The sequence below is a fragment of the Adiantum capillus-veneris genome, chromosome 20 (assembly GCF_014529385.1).
Source record: "Adiantum capillus-veneris isolate H3 chromosome 20, ASM1452938v2, whole genome shotgun sequence".
In the NCBI taxonomy this organism is placed as follows: Eukaryota; Viridiplantae; Streptophyta; class Polypodiopsida; order Polypodiales; family Pteridaceae; genus Adiantum; species Adiantum capillus-veneris.
Genome location: NC_140950.1, coordinates 86,979,745 through 86,999,732, shown reverse-complemented (window position 1 = coordinate 86,999,732; position 19,988 = coordinate 86,979,745).

Below are 19,988 nucleotides of genomic sequence, written 5' to 3'. Positions count from 1 at the left end.
TTTTCTCTGCGCTTCTCCGCTTCTTGAGAATAGTGGTTGATGGCTTCTTCACGATCCAATTGCAGCCTCTCTAGATCCATGATCCTTTGTTGTACTTTCTCCTTTTGAGAGCCTACCTGGCTACCCAATATTTGAAGACTTGTTAACTTCACTTCAATGGGCAAAAGCGCCTCCTTTCCATAAACCAAATGAAAGGGTGTGTACCCTAATGTGGTTTTGAAGGAGGTTCTATAGGCCCATAGAGCTCCATTCAGGTTTGTCCCAATCTTGGCGCCTGGCATGTACCTGTTTGGTGAGAATTTTGCAAATGATTCCATTTACCTTTTCCACCAAACCATTGCACTGAGGGTAGTAAGGAGTAGAGTGTTGATGCTGAATATTTAGCTTCTTCATGAGTTCTCCTACCAAGTCTGCTCTAAACCCTGGTCCTCTATCAGATAGTATTTCAAGAGGGGTGCCAAACCGGCAACAGATGTGGTCAAAGATGAACTGACTCACATCCTTAGCAGTAATTCTATTGGTCGGCATAGCCTCAGCCCATCTAGTCATGTAGTCTACTCCCATGATGATGTACTCTTTACCTGACTGAGTGCGTGGTAGAGGCCCTATGGCATCAATTCCCCACTTCTCAAAGGGCCCATATACCTTTATTGGGTTCTGAGGTTCAGCTATGAGCCGTCGTGGTCCTGCTTTCTGACATTCATCACATGTTTGACACCAATATTTGACATCACGATGAAGACTTGGCCAAGTAAACCCAGTTTGTAGAACCTTTCTACTAGTGACGTCGTGTGCAAAGTGTCCTCCGCACATATCATCGTGACAAGCTTTTAAAATCTCTTCAATTTCATTCTTCAAAGGAACTCTCCTAAGCACACTATCCTTACCAAGACAATACAAGTCATCATTTACTATGCGATACCTGGTAGCCTTCCTAGCTAACCATCGCCTTTCCCCTGCATTCAAGTGTTTAGGAGCCTCTCCTTGCTCCAGAATGTGCATAATATCTTCCAAGTCCTCCTTGCCTTGCTGAAGTGGAAGTTTGATGGCCACTGCTCCCACTATTGACTCATTTAACTTTGATGCTGCTAACCATCGCCTTTCCCCTGCATTCAAGTGTTTAGGAGCCTCTCCTTACTCCAGAATGTGCATAATATCTTCCAAGTCCTCCTTGCCTTGTTGAAGTGGAAGTTTGATGGCCACTGCTCCCACTATTGACTCATTTAACTTTGATGCTGCTAGGTGGTCTGCATCCTTGTTCTGGTCTCTTGGTACATGATGTACTTGTACCTCCCTAAATCTCCTCATAAGAGCTTTTGCTTCTCTCATTTTAGTAGAGAGACGGGCATTTTTGCAAGCCCATGTACCTTGCATTTGCCTTACCAAAAGCATGGAGTCACCAAAAGCGTTTAATCTCTTAATTGATTTATCGAGGCACCAACAAAGGCCATGAATTAGAGCATGATATTCTGCTTCATTGTTGGAGTGGACATCTTCTAGAGTGATCCCTTCACCATGGATCCTCTCTCCCAATGGGGATAAGATCACGATGCCTGCAGCTGCCTTATCCTTGGTTCTCTTGTATGCTCCATCAAAGTAGAGGCTATAAGCATTGACCAAAGTCTCTAGAGCTGGAGGTGGTGGAAGTTCCTTTCTCTTCAAATGGCAAACTTTTTCATAGCACTTGTTTGTTAAAATGTCGGCTAAGCATGCTCGAGTTGTTCTTTCAACCTGTATTGTATAATCAAACTCTTGAAGTCGCACCACCCACTTTGCTATTTTGTCAGAGATTTCCATATGTTGTAGTGCATAGGGAAACATATCCTCCACAGTGATAATTACAAACCTCTTCGGCAGCAAGTATGGCCGAAATTTTGTTACTGCAAACATGAGAGCTAACACTAGCTGTTCCATTAGGGTGTAGGCCTTCTCTGTGTTTTCCATGAGGCGGCTAGCAAAATACACAGGCCTCATAAAGGAGGTTTTTGGATCTTTTTGTAGGAGGGCAGCACCGATGGCTTCTTCTCCCACACTAGGGTTTACAAAGAATGTTTCTTCCCAACAAGGTTGGAGGATTACAGGGAGTGACCCTAACATTTTTTTAATCTCTCTAAAATGCCCTTCACTTTCTTCACTCCAAACAAGTGTCTCTTGACGAGTCAGCTGTTGTAGAGGAAATATCACTTGGGAGAGTAAGTGTATGAATCTACTCAAATATCTTAGCTTTTGCAAGAAGGAGATTAATTGTTTGATGGAAGTTGGGGAAGGTAGATTTAGCAATGTTTCTATCTTTTCAGGATCTACCTCGATTCCATCAATGGACACTACATGCCCTAATAGTGTAACCTTGCTTTCCCCAATGTGACATTTGTCCTTGTTTAGTTGTCCACCCAGCTTAGCTAAACGAGTAAATCCTTCATCAATATTGCCGAGATGCATACTTTTGGAGCTGTAAATACAAAAGTCATCTATGAAAACCCTTATGGACTTACCAAAGTAAGGTTGGAAGACCATGTTCATGAATCGTTGAAAGGTGGCTGGAGCGTTGGTGAGACCAAAAGGCATGACTCGAAATGCAAAACATCCCCATGGTGTGATGAAAGTAGTCTTTTTCTGGTCCTCCTCTGCAATGCATATTTGAAAGTAGCCAGAGTATCCATCACACACCGTGTATCTCTCATGGCCTGCTACTTCATTTAGAATCTCATCTTGAAATGGGAGAGGGAAGTGGTCCCTCTTTGTTGCAGCATTTAGTGGCTTATAATCCACGCACACTCGCCATTTACCATTCTTCTTTGGCCTCACCACTACTGGGGAGACCCATTCTGAATCTTCTACTGGGTATATGAATCCTGCTTCTAAGAGTCTCTTCACCTCAGACAACAGTGCATTTTGTTGCACAACTCCTAGTCTTCTTAGTTTTTGTACTACTGGCTTGCTCCCTTCTTTTAGATGGATATGATGCTTCACTGCAGTGACACCTGTAATGTGAGTGTAATCAGAAATAAACAATGATGCATGCTTCTTGAGAACATTTACATAACCCTCCTTTTCTTCTTCCTTTATATCCTTGGATAACATCTCCTCTAGGCTGGCATCCCACACATTCTCCATTTGGATCCTTGGGTTGTCTTCTGATAAGGTAGTTTCCTTTATGGTGACGCCCATGACTTCGAGAGTGCTATCACTCTCTTCACTTGAACTCTCTTCCTCGTCCATGGATGAGAAGCATCCACTTGAGCTCCACTCATCAGCTGACGTTTCTAGTTCAAGGTTCTCTTGTCGCCCATTCTTTAGGTTATAAACCACCTTCCGACTATGGCCACCCATGCGAGGCCTCAACTCCAAGTCTCCTGTTACCCAATCTTGCCTAGCTCCTATACCCATGAGCCAAGGTCGTCCTAAAATAAGGGGGTATCCTTCTCCCTTTACTGGCATCACATAAGCATCAACCTTTGTAGTGATTCCAAAAACAGAAACTCTCAAAGCTTTCACTACACCCACACAAGTGACAGAGACATTATTGGCCATTTTTGCCCTAAAGTTTGATGATTCCATTACCTCTAAACCCAATTGATGCATTAGCTTTTCTGTCATGACACAAACCTCTGCTCCACTGTCAATGTAACTTTTTGGAATCCGTTGTCCCTTGATTTGAGCCTCCACCAAAGGCACTATATCCTTGAGACCATATGCTTTGATTACACTTACTAGCTTACTTCGCTTTGCCCTCGTGCTCACCATTTTTGACCATTGTCGTCGAAGCTTTGGGGAGATATGAAGTAGTTGTGGCCAAGTAATCTTTGGTCCTTGAGAACTCACATCAGCTGTCAAGTCATAAGGTTGTGTCCGAGATCCCATAGGGAAATCAGAGATGTCAATTTGAGACCTAGTACGGGTCTTTCTCTTCTTGGCTTCATCTTTAGTTGCCCGAGATGTACTTGCTTCATTGCTTGCATCCTTGCTTGTTTCTTTACCTACTTCATCTTGGACACGCACACGTTTGATAGGCATTGTAGCCACTTCATCTATCTTCATCTTCCCTTTAGCTATTTCTTCCTGGTTGCTTCTGCCCTTGAGGACCTCCTCCATCCTTATGATGCTCACATTTGGTTGAGTAGCAGGGGCTTGAGCTTGAGCACGAGGTGGCTGCAAAATTTGAGGTTGCAGTTGCTCTTGTGCTTGAGCTCTAGCACCGGGTGGACTTACTTGTTGTCGAGGACCTCTGACAGGGTAGTCATATCTTCTGGGATGAGGGCAATTATACATGCCGTGGCCAATTTCCCCACAATTGTAACACAACATTTCCCTTGCTTGACATCGCATTGGTGGCCGATTTCCACCATTTCCCTCAATAGGCCTTCTTGCACCCTGCACAAGATTTACTCTCAACCCCTCTAGCTGGTTTGTGAGATTGTTTATTTGTTGGAGCATGTCTTCTTGTTGACCTCTATTGAGGTCTGGTGCATTAGGCACATTTGGAGGTATGTGAGAAGCTTCCATAGTTGTGATATTGCCTCCTAAAGCTAGCTGGCCAGCTTGGGCTTGATAGAGAATCTTTCTATTCTTTTCCCTAGCAATTCTTAAGGCATCTTCAAAAGCATTTGGAAATTTGCCCTTTACCTTCTCCCTTAGCAAGGGGTACAAACCTGAGATAAATCGATCCTTTTGGAGGCAATTGGGAGCTCGCTCACCAGGGTTTAGTGAGTCTGACCATTGCCCCCAAAGTTTCAGAAAACCTTCCTCATAGGTTGCATAACCATGAGGGTCAACTTGATGAAGGGACAGAAGCCGTTGCCATAGTTCTTCTGCCGAATTGGCTCGTTGAAATCTTCGTAGGAAAGCCACCTTCAATCCCTCCCAATCAATTCTTTGGGTTGGATCTAGAGCCTGGAACCATACCCTAGCTTCTTCTTTGAGCACCAAAGGAAAAGCTCTCAATTTCAATGCTTCGTCATCCCTCCCAGAGACAAGGAAAGCCATCTCCAAGTTATCCAAAAAATCCCCAGCATTTTCTCCACTACGCCCAAAAACATTTGGGAAAGCCATCATAAAAGTGGGTTGCCTTCCTCTCAATACAGCACAAAGATGAAAACGTCTAGGCCCAAATCATATCTTATTAAGGGTAGAATAAATGGATTGATAGATGCATTAATCTCAGCTAGACGACGAGGGCCTAGTAAGTCCCTTATGATGTTTTGGAACCTAAGCTTTGTGCTAGCTATTATATGCACAGTTTGTCTAGCAAGAGGTTGGAAAGGTCCATATAAATCCCTATGATTCATGGAGTATGCTTAAAGCAAGATGAAGATGTGAACATCAAAAGATACATTATACTCCAAAATAGGAAATATTATAGGGTCAGGGGACAGCAATATCTCTCTCAACCTCTCAGCTCCAAAATAGAAGACCAATCTTTGTTGGAAAAAAATCTTTCTATCAATGCGCACATTCACCCTAATATTCTGAACTGATTGAAAGTTGTAGAAAATGGAATTATTCATTGGTGCATTAATTACAAACTTCCATGAAGCACTTCATTGAAGTTGAGCTCTCTTGGATCCCACCATTTGAGAGATGCGAAGAATTTGCTCACCAGTGATTAGCCTAGCTTTGGTGTGACCATCTTCAGCTTTGTAGAGTTCATAGGGTTCGATGGCTACCCTCTCAACCACCTTGAGCCTTCTTGCTAGTAGTAGTTGGAGTGCATCACCATATGTAGCCTCTTGCCAATACCGCACCCCATTGATGTGTAGCTCCCCCTCCAAAAAATTGTTAATACCCGAGTTTGAGAGTGCTTTCACCACCTGAAGTCGAGGCTTCAAAGGAAGTGTCTTCACACTAGCCACAAAGCACTCAACACAGTTTTTTGACCTAGGGACTTGATGATTACAAGATTTTCCTTGATGCAAAGAAGGGTGTGTGTAGTTAACTCTCTTTACCCGCATACGTGCCGTTTGTAGATAAAGACGCTTCTTTTCTCGAGCTTCTTGGGGAGACCATAGTGGAAGTCTCGGAGAATTTGATGGATCTTCCTTCATAGGATTGATAGAGCGCTGCTTGAGAACTCCTCAGTGGGGGCACCAATTTATGACGAAGGAAATTTGGAATGGCGGCCTCTACACCAAAACAAACTCCATTGCGCCACAAGGGAAATGAGATGAGGGCACCACCTAGTCTTGGAAGCGTGGACTAGGACCGCTACACAAAGAGAGAGAGAGAGAGAGAGAGAGAGAGAGAGAGAGAGAGAGAGAGAGAGAGAGAGATCACTATGAATGAAGCATTAACCGTGGTGTGTGTACAAGGAATGGATGACTTCAAACACTCCCAACACAAATAGCATATAGATTACCAAACAATCACTCAAGGATTAGCCAAGATCACATCAAGCACTCTCACACGCATATAAAACATTTCTCTTAATTAACATAAGTAAGAGGAGGAGAGGTTACTAGCATGAAACAATTTGCACTCTAGGATGTGCAAGAATGGAGTGAATGAATGAGCTTATGGGCTCATGGTGAGTGATACAAAGGCTCAATGGGCTGAGGGAGGCTTGAAATTACAAAGGGGAAGGCCTCTTTATATAGGAAAGAGAGTGATTAGGAGTGAGGTTAAGATACAAGTGTAATTTGTACAAATGAAGCTTGATTAGGGATATTCAACCAATGAAGAAGCTCCTTCCAAGTGATTTGTTGACCAATTAGCTCCATCATCACTTGTGTTGTCTTCACTCCTTCCTCCATAGCTTGAGTCCAAGAGCTTCCTTATTTTAAAATGTAAAGAATCTACATAAAATCAATACATATCTAGTAATAATAGAAAGGGGTTGAGTGAGAACTTATGAATTACAACAAGATTAAGCATGACTTGAGAGGTGATTAGAAGAGGAACTTTGATGGGTTTTTGAGCTTGAGAGAGAGGAGGAAGGAGAGGAGGGTGAGAAGACTAATGGCTGATTTAAAAGAAGGTCTCAATGTGGAAAAGGAAGGGTGTGTGTGTGTAAAGGTAGGGGGGTGGTCTCCACCACAGTTGAAAAAACTGTCGTCCACCATTTTGGCCATATCTCCTAGACCGTAGATGCAAAAATTATAAAAAAAATATGGCAAGAATCTTCAGCTCGTCAGTTACAACTTTGATGAAGACAACTTTTCTTGGATCGGAGTGGAAGTATTTTTTAAAAATTCAACAAAATCATGTGCCTGGTTTCTTCCTTTACCAAGTCTTCCACTTGGGTCCCATTTGTTTGAATCATCATATGGCTCAAAAGCCATGATGATATGAGCCACTCATGACCCTTGAATCATGGGTGCATGGCTCCACAACCACATCATATCTTTTCTTTTCACATTTACATATTTTCCCTTCCCTTTACCACTAGGTTCTCCCTCTACCTTTCACCTCCGGTGAACTAGTCAAGAAAAAAATCATTTTTTTTAATTTTTTCCAAGAGGTTGTTCTCACTCTTTCTTTTATTTTAAACCTCTAGAAGCAAGGAAAACCAACAAAATATGATAAACAAAAATTTGTGATAGGCTCGGATCACCGGCTAGGTCATATTAGCCAAAACGGAATGAGAACTCTGACTCGTTGTGGCTACTTACCTGTCTTGTCTTATGTTGACTTTCCTGTTTGTGAGCATTGTATCTATGGCAAACAGACTAGGTCCATGCACTTACCATCGGGTCAAAAGCGAGCTTAACCTCTAGATTTAGTACATAGTGATGTTTGTGGTCCTATGTCAACCAAATCTCTAGGGGGGGCCAACTATTTTGTGGCATTCATAGATGATTCTACTCAAAAGGTGTGGGCATATCCTTTGAAACATAAGGATCAAGTTCTTCCTGTGTTCCAAAATTTTTTAGCGCTTGTTGAGAATCAGTTTGCCAAGAAACTCAATAGGTTGCAGACTAACAACGGTGGAGAGTATGTCTCCAAGGAGTTTGACAATTTTTGTGCTAAAAGGGGGATTAAAAGGCAGTTTACTGCACCATACACACCAACTCAGAATGGAGTTGTTGAGCGCATGAATCGTACGATTCAGGAAAGAGTCACAGCCATGCTTTCTAGGGAAAATCTCACACAAGGCTTTTGGGAAGAAGTCGTCTTGAACGCGGTGCACATTAATAATTGTTCACCTAGTATGCCATTGAATTATGATATTCCAGAAGAGTTATGGTCTAAATGTAAGCCACACTATGACCATCTACGTGTTTTTGGTTGTGAATCTTATGCTTACGTGCCTAAACAACTTCGAGAGAAGTTAGAGCCAAAGTCACACAAATGTATTTTCATTGGATATGGTGCAAATGGAGAGATGGGATATCGTCTCTGGTGAAGGAGTACGAGCGGAAGTGCGACGCGAGAGAGAGTGCGAGAAGAAGAGCACGACGATATGGTGAACTCACTCTACTGTAATGTGTAGAGCATAGTGAGTTCTTATTAGGTTTTAACAAAAGAATATGTGTACATACCTAGCGGCCCGCCCACTTACCTGGGCGACCACATTGGGCTTTATACCCCAACAACCTCCCACTTAAAGTCCAATGTGGTACTTTAAGTGTGAGAGAAGCTACTATACAAGCTAATATACAAGAGATGTAGAGAAGTGATGTACTACCCTACACCTATCTGCTTGCAAAAATGCGCAAAGCTCTCTAAGGGAAGTCCTTTTGTAAGTAGATCAGCAGGATTTTCTGTGGTGTGAACTTTGACAAGCTGAAGTTGCTTATCCTCGAGCATTTCCCTGATGGAATGATACTTCACATCCACATGCTTTGTCTTTGAGTGATAAACTGGATTGCGAGCCAATTGTATAGCACTTTGACTATCACAATATAGCACAGGCATCTCTTCTTTGATTCCCAAATCTGTTACTAGTCGATTAAGACAAATTGATTCTTTGCATGCCTCTGATGCTGCAACATATTCAGCCTCTGTAGTAGACTGAGTAACACAATCTTGTAATCTAGAACGCCATGATACTGCTCCACCAGCCAATCTAAAGACATACCCTGACGTAGACCTTCGGTTGTCTAAGTCACCTGCATAATCTGAGTTTGTAAAACCCTTTACACTTAGCTCCTGACTCCCATAGCATATATGCATAATCTTTGTAGCTTTCAGGTATCTCAATATTCCTTTCACTGCCTCCCAATGTTTCTTGCCTGGGTTTGACATGTATCGACTTACTACTCCCACTGCAAATGCAATGTCTGGGCGAGCAGCAATCATTGCATACATCAAACTACCCACTGCAGATGCATATGGAATCTTATCCATTTCAGCCTGTTCTTCCTCAGACAGAGGACAATCTTGTTTGCTAAGTTTCACATATGGTGGCAATGGAACACTCAATGCCTTTTCCTTCTCCATATTGAAACGTTGCAAAACCTTGTCAATATACTCTGTTTGAGATAACCAAATCAACTTCCTTGATATGTATCTCTCAATGCGCATACCAAGTATATGACTTTCCTCACCCATGTCTTTCATGTCAAACGATTTTTCCATCTTTGACTTCAAAGCTGAAATTTCTTCCAAGTGCTTGCCAGCAATCAACATGTCATCCACATACAAAATAAGGATCAGCCAACTGCCATCCTTAGCCTTCTTTGTATATAGACAGTGATCAAACTCACTACGTTTGTAATCTTGAAAAAGCATAAACTTATGGAATTTATGGTACCATGCCCTCGGTGATTGTTTTAAGCCATAAAGACTCTTTAACAACTGGCATACCCAATCTTCCTTGCCTTTCTCAACAAACCCTTCTGGCTGCTGCATGTAAATTTCCACATCTAAATCACCATGAAAGAACGTTTTCTTGACATCCATTTGGTGCAACACCAAATCTAATATGGCAACCAATGCAAGAAAGCATCTCAATGTAGTCATCTTGACCACCGGAGAGAAGACTTCATCAAAGTCAATGCCTTGTTCTTGCTTAAAGCCCTTGGCAACAAGCCTTGCTTTGTACTTTGGCTGACTATCATGAGGGGTGGTCTTATACCTGTAAACCCATTTACAAGGTAGAGCCTTTTTGCCCTGTGGTAATTTAACTAGCTTCCATGTCTTGTTTTTATGCAGAGCTGTCATCTCTGACTGCATGGCCAATTGCCAATTCTCGGAGTCCTTCATTTGCACTGCTTCCTTGTAACATGAAGGCTCATTGCAATCAGCCAACATGACATAGTTCATAGATGGAACAAACCTATCAAGAGGTCGCATGACACGTCCAGATCTATGCACAATAGGTGGCTCAGGCTCAGCCACAACCTGTGGTTCCACTCTATCCTGTCCTTGCTCCTCTTGAGCCCTGACATTTTGTCTTGCACGTGCAGGTCCATCTTCTTGGAAGACAACTCTTCTAATCTCCTCAACCCTCTCTGGTTTAGAATGATATTTGGATTCATTAAAGTGAACATCATTGCTGCGGACAACCTTTCTGGATTCGGGATCCCAAAGTCTGTACCCCATCTCACCAGAATTACCATAGCCTAGAAAGATGCACTTTCTACTCTTTGGCTCAAGTTTGTTCCTAAATTCCTTTGGAACGTGAGTATATGCCTCACAGCCAAAGAATTTGAGATGCTTGTATGAGGGCATTTTGCCTGACCATACCATCTCTGGCACTGAATCCTTCTGCAAAACCTTGCTACGAGATCTATTTACAAGATGAACAACTGTTGATACAGCTTCAACCCAAAACCCATTTGGCAGTTGTGCATTAGACAACATACTTCTGACCTTCTCTTGTATGGTCCTATTCATCCTCTCAGCAACACCATTTTGAGGAGGATTGTAAGGAGCAATAAGTTCACGTTTTATACCTTTTGACTCACAACAGTCCTGAAAGGCCTTTGAAACATACTCTCCACCATTGTCAGTGCGTAAGCATTTAAGCTTCTTGCCACTCTGATTCTCCACAAGTGTCACAAACGTTTTGAAAACACTAAACGCTTCATCCTTGTGCTTGAGAAAGTAAACCCATACTTTCCTCGAGTAATCATCTATAAATGTCATAAAGTAAGAAGCTCCCCCTAGAGATAGGTTAGGCATAGGTCCACACAAATCACTATGAACAAGTTCCAACTGTGTATCTCTTCTACTGCTTCTATGCTTATGTGGCTGCTGTGTTTGCTTACCATACAGACAATGTTCACAGAATTCAAAATCATTAAATGAAAAGCTAGGCAAATAACTAGAACGAGACAAGATTTCCATTCCCTTCTTGGACATATGTCCTAACCGGCTATGCCACAAAGAAACGTTCGGCTGCTCGGTTACATTGATTACATTTTTAGAGACATTTGATACATAAATCATGTAAAGTCCTCCAGACTTTGCTCCATGTGCTACTGTCATAGAACCCTTGGATATCTTCCACATGTTCTGTCCAAAAGTGGTGACATAGCTAGCATCATCAAGTAAACTTGTGCTGATCAAGCTCTTTGTAATTGCGGGAACATGTCTCACATTCTTCAGCGTGAAAGAAGAGCCATTCTGAAACTTCAATTGAACATCTCCAACACCTAAGATCTCACATGTCTGCCCATTGCCTAGCCGAACATGATCTTTAGTGGTCACATAAGAGGTAAACCACTCCTTGTTTGGAGACACATGAAGTGATGCCCCTGAGTCTATAATCCAGTCACTCAGTGCATTTCCATCAGATGCTATAAGAAGAGATGAGTCCATTGTATTCTTCAAGAAGTAGATGTCTCCTGACACTAGACTGTCATCCTCTGCAACAGTGTTTGTCACATTTATTTCTTGAATCTTCACTGAGGACTTGTTCTTCTCACTATGGTCTTCAGCTTTCTCTTTGCCTTTTTCTATTTTCCATTCTCTGCAATCTCTTTTCATGTGACCCTTCTTGCCACAATGGTAGCATTCTATGTCACTCTTGCCTTTAGCACTGCGGGACTTGCTACAAGACTGATTCCTCTTTCCACCTTTGTACTTTTCTTTGGTCCTTCCCCTGACAACTAAGGGTGTTCCTTTGCCTTTGTCCATTTTCTTTCTATTGGTTTCTTCAGTAAGCAGACTTCCTTCTACACCTGCTATGTTCAAACCATCTGGAGGTGCAGAATTACTCAAAGCTGTGCGAAAAGTGTCCCAACTTTCCGGCAATGTGATCAACAGGAACATAGCTCTAACAGGTTCATCAAACTTGACACCTTGAGTTGACAACTGACTATAGATTGTGTTGAATTCATTCAAATGATTGGACATATGTGTCCCTTCTTTCATCTTCAAGTCAACAAGCTTCTTAAGCCAGTATACCTGTGAAGCTGCACTCTGCTTCTCATAAAGATCACTGATCTTTAACCATGCTTGATAAGCCGACATCTCGTCTACTACATTGAAGTAAACGCTTTCTGCCAAAGTCAGCATAATGGTAGAAAGTGCCAATTCATCCATTTCGCTCCATTCATCTTCGTCCATATCTTCTGGTTTTATCCCCTTGAGCTTTATAGGTTTTATCTGCTTCTTTTGTACCAACACGTGCCAAATCTTCTTCTTCCACAATGGGAAATTGGTTCCATCCAGCTTCTTGATATTGTAAAGAGCAGTGTCCTGTGATCCAACCATAGCTACGCTTCACAGTGGTTTACTTTCCTGGGAAAAATTCGACAGAGTTTCCCCTATAAACTGACCTCTGAACCAATATCAACCTGTCAAATGAACCAAGAAAGCTTCAGATTCTTCATAAATTTTGACAGAGTCTCCTTTGTAAAATGGCTCTGGTGTACTCAAAAACAGACCAAAAAATAGCTCAAAAAACACTGTCTCTCTGACACTGTAAGATGCGGGTAAACCTGTCCTGCAAATGTACTGTCTTTCACTGTCCTGTTACTGTCCTATAAGCATAGACTGCGACAATGCCTCAACGGTAGTAAAGCAAAGATGCAATCCCAACTGTCTAACTCACAGTCAATACATCCTAGCTGCCTATCTAAGGGTGCTCAAGGGATTTCTCCAAGACCTGTATCACCGAAAGGATCTCAACATTCGAGAATCCCCCAGCTCAATAAAACCTCACTCAACCCTCAACAAAGGCTACATTAAATCTGACAGTACATAGAATTACCACAAAGTCATACATCCACAAATTTCTCACTGTATGTTGTAACCGCTGCGGCGGTTGTTTGCTGCGTGACTCACAGCCAGCAAACTCTCAATAGACATACATCATCTCTGACAATACATCCCATGTGGAAGTACCTGCAATGTCAGGATGAAATCTGGAATATCAAGCAGCAAACACAAGCTACCTGATGAACTAGTGGATGTTGCCTACAGTCTGTGTGTAGATGCGCCCATGTCGTATGTGACACGCCTCCAAGAACTGTGAGCCGTCCTTCGATGTGTAGACAACCAAAAATCAACACTCTGGGAGTGTCGATATCCTCAGCACCTGTAGTCGTAGGCCGAAAACCCCAAATTTGTAGAGTCGGATATGCACCCGCCGAGACCACGTAGTAAAAAATGGCCTTTGTCGAAGCCGAACGGTGACCGAGATGACCTTAGAATGAAATTCTGAGCAGACCGAGTCCTTCGGTTACTCCCATGAGATTTTGGGCCGTGTCTTCGCCTGTCGAATTTCACTCCAATCTGAGCTGGTGACTCTAGCCTCCTGCAGTGATGCCCCGAGCCTCGATCTGAGCTCTGGTACCAGTTGAAGGAGTACGAGCGAAAGTGCGACGCGAGAGAGAGTGCGAGAAGAAGAGCACGACGATATGGTGAACTCACTCTACTGTAATGTGTAGAGCATAGTGAGTTCTTATTAGGTTTTAACAAAAGAATATGTGTACATACCTGGCGGCCCGCCCACTTACCTGGGCGACCACATTGGGCTTTATACCCCAACATCTGGCACCCAGAATCTTGTAGAGTCATCCGTAGTTCAGATGTGATCTTCAATGAGTCAAAGATGCATAAACAACCTATGAAGGAAATAGAAATTCGAAGAGTCACTTTTTAGGATGTTGCCTCAGAGACAGTGAAATCAACTCAATGGGCTAGTGATATACCTTCCACTAGCAATGCTCTAGAGGGAGCGGATAGCAATGGTCAAGGAGTAAGATGGTCTACTAGAGTCTCTCGTCCACCTGCTACCAAGAAGCCATGATAGTGGATGATGTGATGAAGTGGGAGCAGGCTATGCAATCTAAGTATAACTCGATTCTAGCTACTGACACTTGGGACTTGGTAGAACTGCCAAATGACGCAAAAGCTTTACCTTGCAAATGGGTTTACAAGAAGAAATTTACCTTGGGTGATCCAAATCCAAAGTACAAGGCTAGACTTGCAGCCAAAGGGTTCAAACAGCAAAAGGGAGTCGATTTTGATGAAATCTTCTCGCGTGTGGTCAAGATGACAACACTTAGAACCATACTTGGTCTTGTAGCGATTGAGGACATGGAACTTGTCCAAATGGATGTGAGGACAGCATTTCTTCACGGGGATCTCAATGAGGATGTTTACATGCAGCAGCCTGAAGAGTTTGTTCCGGAGAATGCATCTCATGAGGAGCTAGTATGTAAGCTCAAAAAGGCACTTTATGGCTTAAAGTAGGATTCAAGTCAGTGGTATCATAAATTTGATGCATGTATGAGGTCTCAAGGATATAAAAGGAGCAAAGACGATCACTGCTTGTACACAAGAAAGCTCGATGATGCCTCGATGATCATTCTAGTTTTTTATGTTGATGACATGCTTATGGCTGGGAAATCCATTGTGGAAATTGCCAACTTGAAGAAAACACTGAGCCATAATTTTGCAATGAAAGATTTGGGGGATGCTACACACTTTCTTGGCATTAAAGAGATTGCAAACATTGTATTGTTGAGTTATCTCAGGAAACATACATTGAAAATGTTTGCAGTGTTTCAATATGCAGGGGGGGAAAGCATTGAGTACCCCAATGTAGGCATTCTTGAAACTCAGCAAGGAAGATGCACCCAAATCTAATGCTGAGCGAGCTGAAATGGCTAAGGTACCATATTCTTTGGTAGTGGGAAATCTCATGTACGCTATGGTGGCCTCAAGACCAGACATTGCTTTTGCAGTGGGAGTAGTGAGCCTATCTATGGAAAATCTGGCAGCAAGAATTGGGAAGGTGTGAAGCACATTCTTAGGTACCTCAAACGTATAGTCGGTAGGTGTTTATGCTTCGAAAACATTGATGCATCCATCGTGGGTTATGCTGATGCAGACTATGCGGGCTGTGTCAACAATAGGAGATAGACATCTGGCTATGTTGTCATATTTGCTGGGGTAGCAGTATCTTGGAGGTCATGTATTCAAGATTGTACGTTGTCTTCCACTACGGAAGCAGAGTACGTTGCATTGTCGGATGCAAGTAAAGAGGCTGTATGGTTATCTCGCTTAGTCAAAAATCTTGGCATTGATGAGACTCCAGTAATATATTGTGATAGTCAGAGTGCTCTTGCATTGGCAAGGAATCCTGTGTTTCACTCCAAATCAAAACACATTGAAGTCGGGTTTCATCTCGTGAGAGATTTCTTGGCCAAAGAGCTCATTGATTTGGTCAAGGTACACACTGACAACGACCCAACAGATGCTTTGATGAAAGGCTTAGCTTTGGAGCGGTTTACACATTGTAGTGAGTTGATGGGTATAGGTTGAAGCCACTAGATTGCTTCATGGCTGTACATACCAAGTCACTTGGTTCGCGTTGTCCTTCAAGTGGGAGTTTGTTGGGATTCAAGCCAACTGGTCGGACATCCCACTTACTACTAACCCATCTACTAACATAACCATTATACACTTATTCTTTAATACAACAGAATAAGGAGCTGCAACAGGATAACGTTGTTGTGCGCTCCACCCAAAGCAGATCTCTCTCTCTCTCTCTCTCTCTCTCTCTCTCTCTCCCTGCTCTTGCACTTGCACTCGCACACGCTTCCCGCGGCACCTTCAATATGAGTATGAAATCATGTAATTGATGCGTATGTGAGGCTAATTTAATCATTGGATAAGCCTAAATACCAAAAATTTGGGCAAAAATTGAGTGTGTGTGCCTATCCAAGGCCACTTGATTTTCTATGATTGATGGTCAATTAGGGCACCTAAATGATTTCTTATTGTGAAATGTGCATGAAAAGTTTGTGCAATCATTAGGTTTAAGCCTAAATGCATTGCCAATTGAGCCAAATTTGAATTTTTGTGCTTAATTTTTGAGTGTGTGCATTGCTTGATTGGGTTAAAATAGTGTTAATTTTTTAGAAATTGAGCATGCATGCATTCACTTATGCTTGATTAAGTTTGCAATTTGAAATTTTCAATGTGAAATTGATGGATTAATTGCATAAATGTTTTCTCTAAATTTGTGTGTGTGTGCTAATCAATGGCATGTACAATCCAATTTCTGGATGAATAATTGGTAGCAATTACCAATTAACAGGATTAGTAGACCAATAAAAGATTGGTGTGTACATCAATGATGACTCAATTGATATGCAATTGGGGTTGATTTTTGGGTAATATCATTGTCGTGTATGTCTATATGATTGGATATGGTAAGAATTTCTTAATTCTTGCGTCCATGAGTTGCCATAATCACGTGTGAAGCTATGTAAAAACCAAAAATGACAAATCCAATGGGTTTGAATAATTTGAGCTAATGGGATACGAGCAAATCAAAAATTTCTATGATTGAAAGGAATTTGAGGAAAAGTATAATGCTATATTTATGTGTGCAATGCTCCACTGAGCTTGCATCATTTGGAAAGTGGTGTGGATGGCTCCACTAATATGAAACTAGGGATTATATATGTGTATTACCACTAGGTGGTATGTCAAAATTTCCTGGATGTGATAATCTTGCATCAAATGCATGTCAATCAAGACCAAACATCAAATATGTGTAGCCTTGTAATCCAATCGGGTTTGGATGCTTTTTTGACTTGGGATGTGAGCAATCAATTTTGCAAAGATTAATGGGTATATTCATTGCTTAATTAGGTAATATTGCAAATTGCATTTAAATCTATAAGGCCACTACGTGTGCATGGATTCAATCCAAAACGAAACATGAGGAGGGTGCAGTATTTGAACGGTTGGTTGATATTGTGCGTGATTTTGTGTGTTGAGGTGGAGTCTCTATTTCAATTTAAAATGCAACACATTTAACGACTAAGAGGGTGATAGCTTAAAAGAGCAGCATTGAAATTAAAGATTTGCTCATGTACCTTTGATGCCATGATAACTCCCCTTAAGCAAAAAAAAACAAGAGAGCATTTCTTATAATAAAAAAGAAGGAGCCTCTCTCTTTGCTTTGTCGCCAACCTCACCACATTTCTTGACGCGCTTGGCTTGTACTCCACGCGCACACACATCTCACCAAAAAAATTCTCTCGGCCTTATTAGTCAGGCCCTCTCTCACTCACACCCTCTTGAGCGCCAAATCAGGCTCCGCCAAGCCTCGACAAGCTCGATGCCTTGTCGCTACACTTTTATTGAGCCCGCTTTCTTGGCTTGTAGCATGCTCCACACACACACACACACACACACACACATGCTTTAAAGTGCATGCCTCAATTAGCCACTCTCCTACTCCGGGCTCCACCAACCCGCGAAGCCTTCGCCTTTCAAATCCTGCACCACTCCTGAAAAATAGCGCACCCAACCCCACTAGCTCGCTATCGACCTGGTCCTGCCAAGACCCACTGCAAGCAAAGACATACACACAGGTGCAGCCTCGCATGCTAGCTTCAGTGCCCGTGGTGTTGGAGCTATATATGGCTCACTCTACTCAACTTGGTCTCACCTATATATTTGTATCTTGTCCTCAATATGAATCAGTCTTTGGGAGCGTATATGGTGTTTTTCTTGTCTCGTCTCTCTCTCTCTTTCTCTCTACATCTCAACATGGTATCAGAGCAGTAACGATCATGCGCCGATTCAATTCATGGTGACAAAACAGTATGTGTATGCGATTTGCATGTAAGATTCAAAAATTGCTTCAAATTTTATTTTTGAGCATTGATTCTTGTTAATTGTGGTTGTTTTGTGTTAAGAAGAATATGATTAGTGTTTTGTGTGACGTTTATTGCTAATCAATCTAATCATTGATTACGTTTTCTTGTTGATGACACCCTGAACTTCATCTCAATTTTTCTTGTTGTTCTGCTCAAAATTTGGAGAAACGGGAAAAGCGCAATGGAGCGTAGCGCAATGGAACTTTTCATCCAAAACTTGTTCGTCTCCTCGAGCTCTTCGATTTGAGTTCTAGGTTTGCGTCAATCGGAGTTCGCAGTAGAAAGTTATGTTGTTTTTACTGCAATTGAGCTTGACGCAACTTCCTTCGTCCTACTTCTTCGTGAAGCGTCCGCGATCGTTTTTCTTATTTTGGCGTTAACTTTTTCGAGAAGATTTAGCTTTTTGCTATTCATATTGTGGCCGTCAATCTTGCGTCTCACGCCACTCTATTTTGAGGACTCTTTTATTATTAACGTCTCCTTTACCCTGCCCTTTTTGGGTCTCTCACATCTTTGGAAGTTCCTTGAGCATCCTTATTACGTTTATCCTTGACAGAACGTAGTCCTCATATCTCTCTCATTCTCAATTGCGGCCTTCACCATATATGGTGTGCAAATTCTGCGATCTTATCTTATACGTCTTCTCGCAACAAGATATGGCTATGAATATTCTCGTCAATGGCTTTCCTTCTGGCCAGCGTTCTGTTCCTCCTTTCCAAGGTCAAGGTTTTCAAGGCTGGAAAGCAAAGATGTTTTTAATTCTTGAAGGCGATGAACTCTCCGATGTTGTTCTTGGAAAATGTGTTTTTCCGCCTCAGCCTGTTGATACGGATAATGATAACGTGCTTATCACTGAAGGACCTATATTTGAAGATTGGAATGTTGCCTATACGGATTGGCAATGACGTGATAAAGCAGCTCGTCGGTATATTCTTTCTGCTCTTACTGATTCCCTTTTGCTTGATATGTACGAACTGCCTACTTCCCACGACGTATGGAAGTACCTTATTGCAAACTTTCAGAAGAAATCTGTCACAAAAATACTTTATTTGAGAGGGTTGCTTAACAAGTTACAATATGAAGTTGGTACTGCCATGACGGGACATATTGAATCTTTCAAATCTATTATTAATCAACTTGCTGCTGCCGGTGATCCTGTTCCACAAAAGCAACTGATTACACTTCTCCTTGATACGGTGAAGGACTCTTCTTATGATAACATTGTTACTATTCTCTCTAATAAAGATGGTCTTGATTTCGACCAAGCCTGCATGTCTTTAATTGAATACTCTCAACGTCAAGAACATCGTAATGCTAGTCATGATACAGCTATGATTTCACACGAGGAGACTGAGTCACAACAGATGGAACGGGCTTTTTATGCTCTAAGGCGTCCATTTCAACGAGGAAGCCGCAGAGGTGGCCGTCGCGGTAATATTTTCTCTCGTCTCAAATTTCCTAATAAGCAATGTTCTTACTGCAACAAAAATGGCCATACTGAAGATGATTGTTGGGCACGTCAATATGATGAAGAACACAATATTACCACAAAACAACCACGTTTATCTAGAGACTCTTCTTCTTCTTCTTGTGAATATTGTGGACGATCTGATCATCCCACTCATATGTGCTATAAGCGTCGATTCGACACATATTGGAATAGAGCATATGCTACTGAACATCGAAACAACATTGTACCAGAAACAAGCTGCGTCCTATGTTCAGTTCTCTAGACAGAATACTTCATGTACGCGATGGATCACTTTTTATTGTCGATTCTGGTGCTACAGGAAATATGACAAATCAATCTAAGTGGCTCCATAACTATCATCCATTGCCAGTTCAACGTGTTGTTTATCTTGCTGATGATACTACTTGTCAAGTAAAGGGTATTGGAGACTTATATCTTGGTACCTTATCTTCTTCCACTCGAATTTTGCGAGGAGTATTACATGTACCAGATCTTCAACGTAATCT